Consider the following 15048-nt stretch of genomic DNA (forward strand, 5'->3'; position numbering starts at 1 on the left):
TGACAATGTCAAGCTGGTAGGAACAAAATTTTAGAAAAAGCGAGAAGTGTTATCTCTCTTCAGATAAAGTGTATTATCCCCTCATGATGTCTTATGCCTCCCATCTACAGCTGAAAGAAATGTTTTTTTCTAGAAGAAAAGTTTGTTATGCCCCGAGGTAGGTGATTTCCTCTTGGAAAAAGAAAGGTACAGAGAAAAGAATATGAAAAGAGAATATTTTAGATTTTAAGCAGCAATGGCCTGAGTAAGAATATCATATGGAATATTCCTAACACGAGTGGGAAAAAATCATCCTACAGGACAGATGATAATAGGAGTATTTAGAATAGAGAACATACTCTTGCAAAATTAGTTATCAATGCCAGTTATACAGTTTAGAAAAGCAAAATATTATGCAGACATTAAAGGAAAATATTAAATTAGCTGGAAAAAAAGCTGTGCCCATATGTCTCATCAGCACATTTATTTTAGTAAGCACCTACATGTTCAGTCACCAATATGCAATCAAGAAATGAATTTGGCTATGTAGGAGGCTGTGTAGGCAATAAAGAAAAATAAAACAACCAGAGAAAATTATTTACAATGTCATTAAAACAGAGGGAAATAAACTAATGCTTTGGATTCTCTTCAATTCACATTTTCACTAAAAATATATGCAATATTCTACTTTAGAGCTGGAGCCAAATAGCCTGGCCATACTGTTGATATTATCAACAATTAAGCTGTAGACAAGATTGATAGAAGAAATTTGGATATTCACAAAAATATGAGACTGTAATACAAGCTGGGTCAGGCAAGATTAATTTAGTAGTTTCGCATCAGCAGGATATATCAAGGACACGCAGGAAAACTACACAGTTAGGTGACATTTAATGTAAGTATTTGCCCTACTTCTTGATACCCCTCTTTTAATCAAACTGTACTGAAACTCCTTATATAAACATGTACTTCTCTTTGACTATCAACTACCCCCATATAGTTAACCTGGCTTTCGTTTCCTTCACAGCATCTCAAATTAAAAAAAAAATAATCATAATTATAATTTCCTATTTCTCTTTCAAGACCTATATTTAATTAATTAAGCCTGCTGGTTCTGGATAATAAAAAAGTATGATTTTATTAAGCTAATTTATAATAATAAAATGTGAATGACTGATGGATTACTTCCCTAAGTAACTTTCTGAGGTAGGAGATCAAAATCCTGAAAAGCACAATCAAATGCATGTATATGAATATTTGTAAAATGTATGGGGCAGAGATTTTGAATTATAGCATCATTTAAATTCCCTTGCAGTAATGTTAGTTCCTTTTCTCCTCTGTCCATTGTTATGCTGTAATTACCAGAATCAATGATTTCGTGAACACATACTTAAAGCAAAATATGAAAATTAGGAATGAATCCAAGGTCGCAAAATCAGTTATCTCCAAAGATCAGGAAGATGAGGTAAATAAAAAAGGGAAGCAGATTTGATAACACATGCCTCATCTAAGCAGTGGAAATTATTGCCAAATGGAAATACAGATCTTGTGTTGCAAACGTTCCAACTTTCAAGAGAAGTTGGTATTTAGACCCTTATGAGAAATGTGCTAATGTTTAAACATTGGCAACTAATTCTTTCTTTTTTTTTTAATTTTATGTGAGACAAAAAGAAAACTTCAATGAGCCCAAATTCTGGGACGGCCATTATAATGGAGTAGAAATATATAGAGTGGTGTCTTTTGCAACCCACCCTTGTTGTGTACTAGGCAAACCTCTCTGGGTCTCAGTTTTCTTGGTGGTAAAATGAAAGGCTTGTGCTAGACCAAAATGTTCCTTTCCAAACCTTTCATTCTTTTCATATTATTTGTTTTTTAATGCTTATTAATTTTTGAGAGAGATATACAGACAGATAGAGTGTGAGTAGAGGAAGGGGAGAGAGAGACACACACACAGAATCCAAAGCAGGCTCCAGGCTCTGAGCTGTCAGCACAGAGCCCGACGTGGAGCTTGAATTCACCAACTGCAAGATCATGACCTGAGCTGCAGTTGGACACTTAACCGACTGAGCACCCAGGCATCCCTGTATTTTATTTCATAAATGACTCTAATATACATTTTGTTTAGTCACAGAGTATGTGGATTTTAGATCCACCACTGGATTTGAGAAATAGTATTTAATTATGTATTCATTTTTCATTCAACAACACGGACAAGGGCTGTTCTAAGCACTGGCAGATATGACTGGGAATGAAACTTACGAGTCCCTCACCCATGTCATTTATATCTTAGTGCATGGAAAGAAATAATAAACAATTAGACAAGTAAAATACATAGGGAGGGTGTAGGATGATAATTAAAACCAAGTAAAATTCAGGATGAATGGAGAGTAGAAGGTGCTGGCAGAAGTGCTTGATGTTTTAAATTTGATGGGCAGAAGAAGCCTCAATAAGAATATGAAATTTGAATAAAGACCTAACAGATGAGTTTACAAACCATGTACTACCTGGAGGAAGTTTGTTCTAGACGGAAAAGAAGAAAAATCCTGAAACCCTGAAACAGAAGCCTGATGGAGGGTTTGTGCTACAGCAAAATGGACAGGGTACCTAAAGTACTTTAAAGGAAAGGGAAAGTCAGAGGAGGTATAATGAGAGGGGATGCTATCTAGGGTTTTGAGGACAGAGTAAAGATTTTAGCTTTTATTCTGAGTGAGTTGTTAAAATTGGAGGGACTTCAGACACTGAGTAAATTTTCTCATTTAGGTTTTAAAATTACTAGGAAGAGAGTTGAAATTAAAAAAAAAATAATGTTTATTCATTTTGAGAGACAGAGAAAGATCGAGTATGAACAGGGAAGGGGCAGAGACAGGGAGACACAGAATCCAAAGCAGGCTCCAGGCTCTGAGCTGTCAGCGCAGAGCCTGATGCGGGGCTCGAAGTCACAGATGGCGAGATCATGACCTGAGCTAAAGTCGGACGCTCAACCGACTGAGCCCCCCAGGTGCCCCGAGAGTTGAAATTTTTACATGAAACTGTAGGTAGGCTTATCTATTTTTCCTTTTATTTCCGTCAGTTTTTATACATTTTTAAGATTTTTAATATGCTAATTGACTCAGATATAAGAATAGTCCCCCTTTGTCTCTGGTATTATCTCTTGTTTTGTAGCCTGCAGCTTTCCTATGATGATTACTTGCATAATATATCTTTTAACATACATTTAGCATCTTTTTTGGACAGCATATGGCTGTCTTGATTTTCTTATTGTTATACAATTTTGAAATTTAATCCATCCTCATTTAATGTAATTAGTAATAAGATGTTTTTCTGTCTCCTATCCTGCTATTCATTTTTTATTTTTCCTTTCTGTTTTCTATCCAATTGTTACATTTTTCTATTATCATTTTGGTTAAAATACATATATTTTATTTATACCTTGATATGTCTTTTTCATATTTTCAGCTCTATCTCTGTATATTTTAGTGTTTGCTCTAGAGAAGTAAATGTCTCTTTAATTAATCACTAATTGATTTGAATTAGTATATTATTTTATATACAATAACAATGTGAATGTGTATACATATGTAAAACAATATAATTCTAAAAACACCCTTACCATTTTTTACAAAATATTTTTCTACGTGTCCTATACACCCCAAATTATACTGTTATTTTCACCGTTAGTAAGCAGTTGATTTTTTTAATTATAAAAAAAAAGAAAAGAAGAACATTTTATGTTTATTCATTCATTTCTTGTGTTTTGTCTTCCTATCTGGACATCTGAAATTTCATCTCTTGTCATTCCTTTTCATTCTTTTTTTAAAGTTTTTATTTTAATGCCAGTTAGTTAACATAAAGTGTTATATTAGTTTTAGGTGTACAATATAGTGATGCAACACTTCCGTGCATCACTCAGTGCTCATCACAAGTGCACTCCTTAATCCCCATCACCTACCTATTTCACCCAGTCCCCCATCCACCTCCCCTCTGGTAACCATCAGTTTGTTCTCTATAATTAAGAGTCTGTTTCTTGGTTTCTCTCTCTCTCTCTTTTTCCTTTATTTGTTTGGTTTCTTAAATTCCACATGAGTAAACTCATGGTATTTGTCTTTGATTTATTTTATTTAGCATTATATTTTCTTAAACGTTTTAAATGTTTATTCATTTTTAGGAGACAGAGAGCCAGAGTGCAAGTGGGAGAGGGGCAGACAGACAGGGAGACAGAATCTGAAGCAGGCTCCAGCCTCTGAGCTGTCAGAACAGAGCCCGATATAGGGTTCAAACCCAGGAACCATTAATCATGACCTAAGCCAAAGTCAGATGCTCAACAGACTGAGCCACCCAGACACCCCTAACATTATATTTTCTAGCTCCATCCATGCCATTGCAAATAATGAGATTTCATTCTTTTTTATTTTTATGGCTGAATTATATTCCATGGCATACATGTATGACCTTTTTATCCTTTCATCTACCACTTGGGCTACTTCCATATCTTGGCTATTGTAAATAATGCTGCTATAAATATCAGGGTGCATGTATCCCTTCGACTTAGTGTTTTCATATTCTTTGGGTAAATACCCAGTAACGTGATTGCTGGATGGTAGGGTAGTTCTAAATTTAACTTTTTGAGGAACCTCCATATTGTCTTCCACATTGGCTGCACCAGTTTGCACTCCTGCCAATAGGGCAAGAGGGTTCCTTTATCTCCACATCCTCAACGACACCTGTTGTTCCTTGTGAAGTTGATTTCACCCATTCTCACAGGTGTCAGGTGATATTTCCTTGCAGTTCTAATTTAAATTTCCATGATGTTAAGTGGTGATAAACATCTATTCATATGTCTGTTGGATATCTATTCTGTAAGTTGCCTTTTAGTTTTGTGGATTATTTCAGTTCATTCCATTCTAAAGATATATCTTCAGTATTTCTTTTGATGCAGGTCTGCTGGACACAAATTCATTTTCTTTAATCTGAAGTATTTTATTAAGTTTCCATTTGTGAAAAACATTTTCATTGGATATAGCATTATAAATTAACAATATCTTTTCTTTTTTAAGTTTTGCATCCTTAATGATTATAATTCATTATATTCTTGCCTCTGTGTTTCTGCTAAGCCAACCAAAATTCCTGTTGTTTTTCCTTGTATGTATTGAAGGTTTTTTTTTTCCCTTCATAGTTACTTTTAAGATTTTATTAATTTGGAGGCTCAGTATTTGGATTTTGAAAGGTGTTACATTCATAGTTTCATTCCTCCCCTCTCTGCCTTTCTTCTCCAGAATTTTTTCTTCCTTTAATTTCCAGATGTTCTGGCATTCCTAATCCTTTTGTCTGACTTCCTCATAGTATGACTGGAACATTTTGTTTGTGTTTTAATCTCCTTTGATATGGATTGGGGCATGACATCAGGAAATAAGTCTTTTAAATGTGTGCTTCACCCAGTGATGACCTATTTGAAAGGTCCAATCACCTATATTTCCTTGTTGATAACATTGTTGGTTTGTTATTAGTTGGTGATTTTCTTTTATTTGATTCCAAGGTTATAACTGTTTCCTGTGTGAGAGTTAGTTTGATATAAGCTATTTTGTCATTACTAGAAACAGAACTCAGTTTCTAGATACTCTGATGAAGCCAATGGGTCCAGTGGCTACAAATCTCAAAGAGTTTTGCTCCTTTACATGTCATAATTGAAATGGTTCTATTTCATTGCTTTATGTTTCTAGTGTTCTGGCACTCTTGATTGCTGGTAACTAATCAGTGGTGATTGTGTGCTACAATTTGCTTAAAAGATCCAGGGTGAATATCATAGCATATGAAATAGATGAAGTTTTCTCTCTTAGGAACATGCTACAGGCTTCAATTTTATCAAACACTCCTTACCAGTGAGTATGGAATAGAATTCAAAGCTTAAAATGATATTTCTGTAATGGAAAATCATGAGTTTGAAGAGAATTAGGGACAGATCAAGAAAAAGATCTGACCATGAGATGGCAATAACACACAAAGAACTCTAGGTGGGTGGTGCTTTGACAGATTTGCATGTGGGATATCCCTCCCAGTCTGAGAACCTTCAGAGGAAATGGTCAGCCAGAGTGTGGCCATTACCCAGAATTTCGAAAGAGGGCAAAGGAGAAAGGTGGATTCAGAGAAAGGGCTTTAGTAGCTAGATGATATCACCCAGCAGAATTTGAGGAGTCTGAGTCAGAGCTCTCCAAAGGACAGCAGAAGCTTGGGGTAATTTATAGCTCAACGGCTTATTGTATTTATGGCTAGCAGACGTTAGGTGCATTTTTGTGGGGTATGCAAAGCCAATAGCCTCTACATTGCTAAAAATCAGCTTATTGGAACTATAATGAAAACAACTACTGGGGTGTCTGAGTGGCTCAGTTGGCTGAGCGTCTGACTCTTGATTTGGGCTCAGGTCATGATGCCAGGGTTGTGGGCTCGAGCTCCATGTTGGGCTCTGTGCTGAGCATGAGGATTTTTCTCTCCCTCTGCCCCTCTCCCCTACTAATGCTCTCTCTCTAATAAAAACAGCAAATAAAGAAAAAGAAACAAACGTACAAAGAAAAACCAACAACAACAAAAAAAACTAACTGCATGTGTAAAAATTTGACTTTGGCTGAGCTAATGGGTATAAGTCTATTCTGAAGAAGTAAATGACATAAGACCAACATACAGAGGCCAACTGTAACCCATTTATCTAACATGGATACATCAATGTAGGAATTCTACTTATATGAAGTGTTCCACGGTACTGAACAAAGGGGAACTTATGACTACTCAAGTGTTTGCAAAGATGGCCCATCTGCTAAAGCTCACTACTTTTCTGACCTGTCTCTGATCCTTGTTCTTCCTATCTCTGTGCAGCATCATCTGCAAACCATCAGTCCAGTAACTACACCCCTTCCTCAAAAAACTGCCATCCTCAACACATTCTATCAAACTGCTCATTCTTTATCTTGTTACATTGAGAAACACTTCAGGATCTGGCTGAATGACAGGAAAACACTGATTTATAGTTCACATGAACCACGGAAACAACAGAGCTCTACTTTAGGAAGTGTGCACACTCACACAAGTTGAGTGAATGCTACCTAAGGTCCTTTGATTTCACTTCTGAAATAAATTGTATAAACTCTGTTTTATTTTAGAATTATACATTTTTCTCTAGAATGAATGTGGTATCCCCCAAAATTTGTATATTGAAACCTAATCCTCAGTTGTTAGGGTATACAGAAGTGGGGCTTTTGAAAAGGTGATTAGCACCCTCATAAATGAGATAGGTGCCCTTATAAAAGGGACCCTAAAGAGATACCTCACCTTTTCCACCATTTGAGCACATAGAGAAAAGATGGCTGACCGTGAACCAGGAAAAGCGGTCTTCACAAGACACGGATCTGGCTTAATAAAAATTACTGAATTTGTAAATTAACAGAATTTCAGCTGGAAAAACTTTAATGTTATTTCTGATATCCTCTATTCGGATAACTGATTTTTATTCTTCAGAAGAACCACTTGGGGTGTCTGTGTCTCAGTTGGTTAAGTGTCTTGATTTCAGCTCAGGTCATGATCTCAATGGTCCTGAGATCAATCCCCAAGTCAGGATTGGCACTGACGGTGCAGAGCCTGCTTGGGATTCTCTCTCTCCCTCTCTCTGTACCCCTCCCCTGCTCATGTGTGCATATGTGGGTATACTCTCTCTCTCAAAATAAATAAATAAACTTCAAAAAATAAAAACGAAATAAAAGGGGGCTTGTTGATTATGAAGCAACAGATTCATGAACAAATATGATTTCATGTTTAAAGTTGAAATACATTTTCATTTAATTTGTGTATTGTTTTTTTTTATTTATCATTTTAACATAAGTCTTCCTTGAATCACCTATTATAGATCCTAATAATATTAACTAAGAGAACTTCTGTTTCATGCTGAAAAAATTTCTTTATCTCCTTCTCTATGATGGTTTGGTTGCATATACTAGAGAAACTACATTTTTTTACCAAAGGTTACTGGTATTTGTTTCAAAAGAACGCAGCTAATCTTCAGGAGCCAGTTTCTACGATATCAATTTGATATCACAAGAAATCTTTGATTTCACAAGAGCAATATGAGGATGGTGGAAAGTCAGAGGCTCTATTCAGCTTATTACATCACAGTTGCTTCTATTACTACTTTCGACCATGGTAGTGCCGTCAAAGTGCCACCAGTTCCACTTTTCATACGTTTTTCTGCCAAAGTAACTCTAATTTCATTTTTAAAAAATGATTTGGCCTTCACTAAAAATTTTTAGAAGACAGAATTTTGTTCGAAACACATAAATGATTTGATAAAGCAACACATGCCTAAATCAAAATTCAAAATTACCTGCCTAAATTGGTTAACTATATAAATTATCCTTACAACTGAATAAGTGATTTTATTGGAGAAATCATAAACAGAAAAAAGGACACTTATATCTGGAGCAATGACTCATATAACTGAGTTTACATGGAGTGACTTGTTTAAACAGCATTAACCTGGTTAGCATAAAAATTTGTACCGATTAATGTTACATAATTTAGAGGTACAAACTTTGGTTTAATGATGTGAGAGTCTCTTTCTACAGTTATAGTCTTCCCTGTGTACATGTTGTTGGTGACATATTGCTGTGGAAAGAATGAGTGGTTGTTACATCTTGCAGATCTCTGTGCTGAAATAAAATCAATTGTCAGATCTCTATGCTGAAATAAAATCAGGCCTTAAAAATACTTAAAAAAGGCATTCTTTTTTTGTGAGGTAGGGACAGATCTAATGCAAGCCTCAGCTTATTCTTCCAGCTAAGATAGAGTAGTTGAGACTAATTTTAGAAATCTGGCTTCAGGGGGCACCTGGGTGGCTCAGTTTGTTAAGGGACCAAATTTGGCTCAGGTCATGACCTCGCAGTTTGTGAGTTCGAGCCCCACGTCAGGCTCTGTGCTGACAGGTCAGAGCCTGGAGCCTGCTTCAGATTCTGTCTTCCTCTCTCTCTGCCCCTCCCTGACTTGCACACGTGCACCTCAAAAAATAAACTTTAAAAAGAAAGAAAGAAAGAAAACATTGGCGTACAAAATATCAGAGACCAAGGAAGCCAAGATCTTAGGGGCAAAGGTTAGGGAGAGAAAGTAAGACTTCATTCAAGCAACCTTTCCCTTTAGGGTGTTTGCTGAATTTTGACATGGGGCAAGAAGCCAATAATCAAGAAAAATGACCATGGCTAAACATAGAAAAGCTTGCATTACTTTTGGTAGACTCATGGGACTGGCAAGAAAAAATATTGGAGTTTGAACTCCTAAGGCTATCGGGAGAGAAGAGAGCCAGAAAGAAGTGATTCTTCCACTTTATGGTTTCTCCTCCTGGCATTTTAAAAATTCTTGACTTGCATAGAGCAAGAAGCTAAAAAGCTAAATAAAACTTCTTAAAGGCACAGAGACTGAGGTAGACTCATGGTACTAAGAAGGTTGTCTTATTAATTACAAAACATTCTCACTTGTGATGCCTGGAGATCTATATCCTAGCAGAGCATGTAAAAGAAATAGATAAGTCCTTAGCAGAAGGCAAACAAGTCTTGACTCAGGTCAAACCTTTATTGGATTAAAGTAATTTACACTTTCTACCTATGAGAGGATGGGCTGAAATCCTACTAGATAAAGATTAATGACAACATATTATGCTGTAAAAATGTTTACTTAAGATATCAAAAAAATCAGTTTTAGAAAAATGAGGCTAACCAAGAAATAGGAAGAAGAATGAAACAGACAACAGAAACAGGACCACAGATGACCTTATTAATATTGACAGAGATGGGATGTTGCATGGCTCAGTTGGTTAAGCATCTGACTTTGGCTCAGGTCATGATCTTGCGGTTTGTGAGTTCAAGCCCTATGTCGGGATCTGTGCTGACAGCTCGGAGCCTGGAGGCTGCTTTGGTTTCTGTGTTTTCCTCTCTCTCTGCCCCCCCCCCCCCACTCACACACTGTGTGTGTATGTGTCTCTCTCTGTCTCAAAAATAAATAAATGTTAATTTAAAAACAAAATGATGGAGAAAGACTATAAATAATATGCTGAGGAAAATAGACCAAAAGTGCTTTATAGGATAACTAGATGCCCTGAAAAAAACTGTAGTGAAGTTTCTTAAACCATAAGATACAAAAACCGTAAGTCTTTGAAAGACTAACAGCAGACTGGACATTGTAAAGACTGGGTTTGGTAAATAGGGAAATAGTTTATCAGAAAATAATAATGCTAAAAATGGGAAGAGAAAAATAGAAAAGTCATGAGACTAGAAGAAAAACATGAAGCTAGATGTAAAGTTCTAATGTGTGAAGCTAAAGTCCCAAAAATTGAGTAAAGAGAGCATAGTGGTGCAGAAGGTTGGGGAGAGAAAAATATTTGAGAATGTACCAAAACTGATCCATGTCCAAGATACAGATCATAGAAGTTTCCATGAAAGCTAAAAGAAAAATAGTAAAACGCATCTTATGCACATTACAATTATTGAAAACCAAGGTTGGATATGATCTTAAAGGCAGTCAGAAGAAAACAGATGCATCACTTTAAAGGAGCAACAAATAAGACTGACAATGTGATGACATCTTTCAAGTTTTGAAATGAAATAACTGTCAACAAAAAAATAATTCATAAATTAAGGGGAAAAATTAGACAAACTGGGAGAATTTGTTACCACTACAAATCAGCAATTTTAGTAAATCTTTCTCACCCAGGGTTATTGGTCTATTTGTCTTTTTTGAGTGACTAATTTCTTATAAATTATTGCAACATGTCATATTAGTTTCTCTGGTAATATTAAGTAACCATCCTGAGAACACAAGAGGTTATTCTTATTAAATTTGTAATCAGATTTCATCCCAGAACTCTTTCCTATTTAATTGCTGGCATTGGCCAATAGCCTCCTTGAAACTCTCCAAAGATTTGGTCTCGAGGTTTAGAAGTGCTGGGACCTATATGAAGGAAGATCTGCCTGAGTAGTATACTTTTTGGTCTGGAAATTGTTGTTAGATTCCATTTTATCCCACTTTACATGCATTCCTACCTTTAAAATCTTCATGTCTTTAATAATTAGGGAATTTGAACATTCTTTACTTTGCTAACCATCCTTAATTGGAGTTCCTATGTGCATTATCTCCAAAGCATTCTAAAAGTATGGACTATCCCAAAACATATCTATTACCAGTGTATACATATTAACCCTCTTATGTCTATCTAATTGACAAGGTTTGGTCTGCATAATTATCTCCATCCTGATGTATTCTATTTGCATTTTAAGATATGATCCATCAACCAAAGAATAATTCAGCTTTTCTAGAGAAAACTCCAATAAATCTTTCTGAGGTGTATAAAGCTTGTGAATAGACGCTAGGGTGTCATGAGTTCCCCTACCTTCAAGTAATGGAAAAGGAGTAGCAGTATTACAATAATGAATGGAAATGCAAGAGGGAGAAAACAATATTTTACAGGAGGCAAACTTACTTACAAAAAAACATGTACTTTTGGTGAGCAAAATAGATTTTACAGAATGAAGACTATCATGTTTAAAGAAGACCCTAAACCAAGATGGCAGAGGCCTCCACTAGTTTAGCTTCCTACTTCTAGATAGGGTGAGAGGCTGTAGCATATTACTGGTACGTGGTAATCCGTTTCATTCTGAGTCAGAATTTAAGAGTGCATCCAGACCCATCCTGAATAAAATGGCAGAAAGGTTTATGATAACCAATTAGCCTACACTGTGAGATTGCCAAAGAGCTAACTTTAAATCACAAAGGACTGTGTTAATGTTTAGGCATCTGAGGAAGAGATTAGGTTATAGAGTACTTAGTTTAAGTCATATAGTGAGTGGCTTGGAGATTACAGAAATGCCTGCGGTAGCCACAGAGACCCTGAAGTACTCCCAGTTACTCTTAATTACTGTCCTTGGAAAATTTTGAACTGATTTTCAGATGTCTGGAGTAAGGGATTTAACTCTTTTGTATAAATCATATCTTAGGTAATACAATTTACTTTGACAAATGTTCTCTTTTTTTGGCAAACTTCTATCCTTTTTGACAAAAAGTATGAATAGAGGAATGGAATCAATCTTAGCTATCCCTACTCTTTAGGGAAAAAAAAAAAAGGTCATCCAAATATTGAGTAAAAGAATCATGTGAAAATTTAAAGTTTTTTAAAATGTTTATTTATTTTGAGAGAGAGAGAGAGAGAGAGGGAGGGAGGAGGGGAGGTGCAGAGAGTGAGGAGAGAGAGAATCTCAAGTAGGCTCCATACTGTTAGCATAGTCCCATGCAGTGTTCACCAACCTTGAGATCATGACCTGACCTGAAATCAAGAGTCGATGCTTAACTCACTGAGCCACCCAGGCACCCAAGAAAATTTAAAGTTCTTTGGGACTTGTTAGAGACATGAATAGTACACTGTCTTCCTTAACCAGGGGAAAATAATGACAAAGACACATTGCTGATTTTCCCAGGATAAAGCAGGAAAGTATTAGCTAGTTTGTTCTAAAGGGACACTAAAGAAAGTATGTAGTCTCTTAGGGGATTCCAACATAAGACTGTATTCAGGTTTGATACTGTTACAGTTGGCAGTTAGTTAGACATGAGTGGGAAGGGAGAGAAGAAGAAGGCAGATGGGAAATTGCCAGATACCACCCCTTTCCCTTAGACCACCCCCATGTGCTGTTTAGCAGAGACTGATAAGCAGAAATACTCGCTGCAGGGGACTGTCCCAACTGTGAACTATGTGCATTTAGAGAAACCCTTGTCTGCTAGTAACCCCAAGGATGTTGTAATATCATTATAATATCATTTACATTTGGGTTGTAGCCCCCTGTGTTTCTCTTAGGTGTTTATGGGAAGATGGTGGACACAAACCTGCACAAAAAGTTGGAAGGGAGGAAACCAGGGTGGGTCCAGAGGGAAGTGTGATATTGACAGGATGGGGAGGAAGAGACCAAATATGCCCCTATTAAAACAAAAACAAAAACAAACACAAAAACACAATGCAGAACCCAGCAGGCTGTAACCCACCCTCTGGTCAGCCCTCCCCTACTTCTCTGGAGTGTACTTTAACGTGGCTAAATAATACCTTTGCTGCTTTAACTCTCTTACCCAGTTTCTTGACTGAACTGTTTCCTTGGAGAAGACAAGAAAAGGGGAATCTTATAATCCACTACCCAGTTACAATACAATAGAGAAACTGGGAAACCAGAAATGATTATTCCAAACATGGCTCTGAAACTGAACAAATCTATTTCCTGACCTGGAGACTAAGGGGTTAACAGGGATGTGTACAAGGTAAAGGGAGTCCTTTTTAGGCTTTTTGTCCTTTAGATTCCAGTTTTAGAGAATATTACATAGATTTGAGTACAAGTTAGATAGGCTCAACCCTAATAATTCTGTCTACATAAGTAGAAGTTGTTTTTCACAAAAAACCTAACACTTATGTGATCTTCAGTTGGGGCTTGTTTTAGTCTAGTTGGGTAAATTATGGCCTGTGGGTCAAATCCAGCAGGTTTCCTCTTTTTGTAAGTAGTTTTATTGAAACACTGCCACACTCATTCATTTACATATTGTTTTTGGCTGCTCTCACACTACAAAGGTAGAATTAAATAGCTTTTAGGGACCTTATGGCCCACAAAATTAAAATGTTTTACTACCTGGTCCTTCACAGAAAAAAGTTTGCCGATGCCTACCAAGAATAATGGGAGAAAGACTCTGTTAATTCAAGTTAATTAGTAACTCATTAAAGTACAGTCAAGTGTTAAATGTTTTTATACTCAAATATTTTCAAGTTAGAAAAACAATGTAAATCCAAAAGTAATCTGGCCTTTATAATTACCAGGAGGTTTCTAGCTGAACTTCCCAGAGAGGTAGAAGGAATTGGAAGAAAAACCATCACACTCAGAGAATTGAATTTAAGGGTTCAGGCTTTATTAGAAATATAAACAATTTATTCTTCTCGTAGAAAGACTGACACAGAAAGTATGATTAAATATGAATTTAATTCTTCTAAGGATTGCTGGATGCATTGTTTTGGGAGCCTCAGAATACTAGGAACTACTTTTAGTACTTTTGCAAAATATGTAATAAACTTCACAGTAAGGTCAACATTATCTTAGGAAGCATTCATTACCTAGTGACTTACTGGTCATATGGTTTTGTTCTCTACTGATTTATGCTATTACCTAAAATTAAGTAAATATTTTTAATGTAAAGATTTATTGGGCTCTGTTAGACAAATAGACAACAATCATTGCACACTCATAATTTAAAATTCTTCATGCTAAAATAAACTCAGTTTTCCCTCCACTAAATGAATAAATAACAAATAGACAAATTTAAAAAAATCCACTTGTCTAAAAATTACTGGGGACTGTCCATATGCCAGGTACTGTAATACTATACATATAAAAATATCATTTATTTATTAAGCATCTGATCTAATTGATGTAGGTTTTCCCTTTTATAGATGAATAAGCAGACTTGAGGAGATTATAGAATGTATCCAAAGTTCAATAGCTTCTCACTAGTGGATCTCACATTCAAACCCACAAAAATCAACTCTAAAGTCTGGGCACTGAACCCTCAGTTCTACTGTCTCCCAAGCAAAATGAGGATAAGAGAATCTTATTTAGGCAAGTACGTATCAAAATATTTTAAAAAGATTCCACAGGTTTCCATGAACAAGTGAGAAAAAGAAAGAAGCTGATTTTATTGGGAAACTGGGAAGGGTAAGAACACAAAACAAAGTAACCAATTCATGCATTTGTAACAAAATCAGCAATTGTATCATGAGCCCTTCAACTCTATTAATAGTATTGGATCAGTGAGATACTGGTTTGTGGAACTTACCATTTTAGGAATCACCAGAAGAAACATAATCTATTTATTAAAGTATATGCCAAAAAAGTAGTTCTAGACTAGTGACAGTCAAGAGATGGGATGGATTTATGATTAATCCTTTCCATCTCATGTTTTCTAACAAAATTATGCAACAATACTGAAAATCATCCCACCTCTAGGTTGTGTGTGTGTGTGTGTGTG

General features: G+C 36.0%; 1 long non-coding RNA gene across 1 annotated transcript in view; it reads left to right on the forward strand.

The window, feature by feature from the left end:
• The first annotated feature begins 5722 nt into the window (after nucleotides 1-5722).
• The window catches only part of LOC125924948 (uncharacterized), a 28318-nt gene continuing 18992 nt past the window's right edge, over nucleotides 5723-15048 (forward strand). Inside the window, exon 1 of the long non-coding RNA XR_007458628.1 lies at nucleotides 5723-5855. This is a non-coding gene — a long non-coding RNA (uncharacterized LOC125924948). The remainder of the gene's footprint in view (nucleotides 5856-15048) is intronic.

The sequence above is a fragment of the Panthera uncia genome, chromosome F2, assembly GCF_023721935.1.
Source record: "Panthera uncia isolate 11264 chromosome F2, Puncia_PCG_1.0, whole genome shotgun sequence".
NCBI classification, from domain to species: Eukaryota; Metazoa; Chordata; class Mammalia; order Carnivora; family Felidae; genus Panthera; species Panthera uncia.